General features: G+C 38.7%; 1 pseudogene; it reads right to left on the bottom strand.

The window, feature by feature from the left end:
• Nucleotides 1-279: 279 nt before the first annotated feature.
• On the bottom strand, nt 280-2,484 carry LOC100731428 (proton-coupled zinc antiporter SLC30A5-like; annotated as a pseudogene).
• Between the last annotated feature and the right edge of the window lie 605 nt (nt 2,485-3,089).

Genomic DNA, 3,089 nt, shown 5'->3' with positions numbered 1-3,089 from the left:
ATTTTACAATCTCAGTAAGTATGCAGTGGGGTGGGAGTTAATTTCTGTATGTATTTGGTAACCCTTAACTTATTTTATTTTTATTTTTTTGTACCAACAATGTTTTATTCTGTAGTTTAAAATTCTTTAAGAATGATTCCTTGATCCAACCTCCAAGTACTAGTGAGCATTAAAAGGTTTTTGTACTATTATGTATAATTTCTGTCCTTCAAGTATTATTACAAACACTGCGTTATTTAATCTTCATTGCTGATACCCCAGGGGTACTCCTGAGTTACTTCACGTGATGTTAGTCCCATCTTTGCAGTATTTCATGGGTTCCATTGGTTTTGTCACACCAGAACATCACGAAATCCAGTATTTAGGCCAGACATATATTGAAAGTATGCTTCTTCTTTTACTTTAATTGTTAAATTGTTTACTCCAGTATTCCTGTAATCTACTGTACTATTCTTTGTTCTAGCACATCAGGTGTTACCTGTATATGAATTGTTCTTGTTATAATACTGGTAGAATTATGCCAAAAATAAGGGTATTGATATGATATTAATCCTTCCATTTTATGTATATTTTCTCAAGCAGTCTATTTATTTTCTCATGTTCTTGTAGCAGCCTTAGATGCAGAACTTGACAGGCATCTTCAATCAGTGGGACAGACAACACTGAGAACTAAAAACACAACAATAAAAAGTGAACAGAGGAATTGGCAAAGAACCACCTAAACTGCTCTGTCAGAACTGTAGAAACAATCATACAAATACTGCCAAGTGTGTCTGTGAAAACATGCAGAAATACACCCCTCATTGTTGGCACTAATGCCTCTGCCTTGGGGTCTGTGGCTCTGACCATGCCCATGGTCACTATGTCCATGTGTTTGATGTGAGTGGCTGTGATCAGATGAGTGACAGCTTCTTTGTGAAGTTCCATGGTTGTGGCTATGGACATGGCTAAAGGCACAAATAGCAATAAGGTTTATGGTCAGTTCTCCAACTTAGACTGGTGTCAACATGTTCTTGCCTAATTCTGAAGGGTCAATCAATCTAGTAACTGATCCATAAACACAAAAATCTATTATTATTAGAAAAGTACATTAATCAATCCAGAGAGAATTTCTACTTGACCATACCCATAGGAGAAAATTGGAGTAGCTTTCCATCTATTCATCAGAACAGCAAAAAGTCCCATGATCCAAGCAGGGTAATCAAAGAGCATCTGAAATCTATCTGAGATCAGACTCAGACTATTGGTCGACACAGTATAGAAGAATTCCACCAAGGTAAAGAGCAGATTCAAGCACAGGAAGTAAAAGATCTGCCTAGAGTCACTCGCTTCAAGAATTTGTTTTGGTGATTCCTTATTAAACCTAGTGGTTGATTGAGAGTTGTGCTGAAAGCATCATCCATGAAGTTATAAAGAGGTGTTCCTTCAGGAGAAAACCCAATAAGGGTACCTCTCTCTCCTTTGTAGAGCAAAATGATAAAATGTTGACAGACAAAGCGAAGAACACAGCACTGAGGATCATTCCTCCAAACAGGATGTTCTCCACGCCCTCCTGGTGTGTAGCTCTGTTCATAGCCTGAAGCTGGACTGTTATTGGGCATGTCCAAAAATTTCTAAAAAGGAGAGCACTAATAAACATGGGAAAGGATCTATGGTGGGCATATTTGGCTGAACAAATAGAATCCATTTGACTAAACAAATAGAATCCACATAGAAATCCAAGATCATAACAAAAAAGATAACCACCGTGAAAGGTATAATGAGAGAAAACCAGGATCCAACTTTACTCTGAGTTGCCACAGAAAGAACAATGACTTATGGGCATAAGGGAAGTACAGACACAAGTTGGGATAAAGCCTGAAGTCATTTAACTACACCAACATCTATAGAGAGCTTTTTGAAAGCTATATGAAAGCCAAATTTATAACACAAAGCCAGTACTATGAACAGTACTCTACCCTTGTGATCTGTCACACCTAAGAAGGCAATTGCTGTGTAAAGCATGTGAGTTAGAGCACTGTCATGATGTCCTTCAGGGTGCTCAGCCATTTTAGCCATGAGACCATCATTGTCAAAAAGCAATAAACAGACAACAGCAATAATAAAAAAAACTCCATCTCCCTTGGTCTTTGCTGGTCCTCCTCCAGAACTAGTGAACAAAATATTGAGTAATGAAATAACAACAATGTCACTGTGTTCATATAACAGCAGAATCCTGGTGTTTGGTAATAGTCTTCCCAGAAGAAAATGGCTTTTGAAACAAAACCATAAAAATTCAGTCCCAAGTTTTAATATAAAAATGAACTGAAGAATGTGAGCAGTTTTTAGGAGGGCATATGATTTGAAAAGACCCACAGCTTTCAAACATTTAGTGAAACAGAGTAGCACAATATACTTTGTTAATGGAGTGCTGGGAACATCCACTGGCTCAAGACTGCTGGTGTCCTTCCTGGCCAGTTCATCCCCATTGTATTTCTCCTCCATCTGATGATGTGGCCTGGTGATGTACTTATCGCTGCAGTCTCCTAGGAGCTGGTGCCCCCAAGGCTTAGTGCTGATATTTTATTTTTCAAAGTGGCGGTTATAAAGCACCATGGCAAGGTCCAGAGACTGGCCCTCTCACTTCCCTACTGCTAGAATCCAGGTAAACCACACAGGAAGACACAGACACTGGAGGAGATGTCAATCACACAGTAGGGCCCCCAACTAGGGTGCATGGGATAGATAGGCATGACTAATGGCATGAAATTGTTAAAAGTGATAGTAACAATATGAGCTAACATAAATTAGGTGAACAAAGACCTTGGAACAAAGACACACAGAATAGAAGCAGGCAGATGGGGCTGCCTCTTTTCTCTCTTTTTTCTTTTTTTTGTATCTTTTTTCTCTTTTCTAAGTGGTTGGGGAGGACTTCAGACACAGAAAACTAACCCCATTCCCTAAACCCAGAGATTGCACTCAGATAACCCCTTGTTTAATCCTTCAGTATTTTTCTTCTGCTCTCTTCTTTAGTTTCCCAAAGCTTGCATGATCATCCTTTATCCTCTGGCCTGTTTTTACTTTCTTTTAAGTTATCCTGATTTTATCCA

Source organism: Cavia porcellus, unplaced genomic scaffold, assembly GCF_034190915.1.
Source record: "Cavia porcellus strain 051 isolate PalLab524CR breed Dunkin Hartley unplaced genomic scaffold, mCavPor4.1 scaffold_33, whole genome shotgun sequence".
Taxonomy (NCBI): Eukaryota; Metazoa; Chordata; class Mammalia; order Rodentia; family Caviidae; genus Cavia; species Cavia porcellus.
Note: the sequence above shows the minus strand (reverse complement) of the source record. Positions and strands in the feature narration are given on the sequence as shown.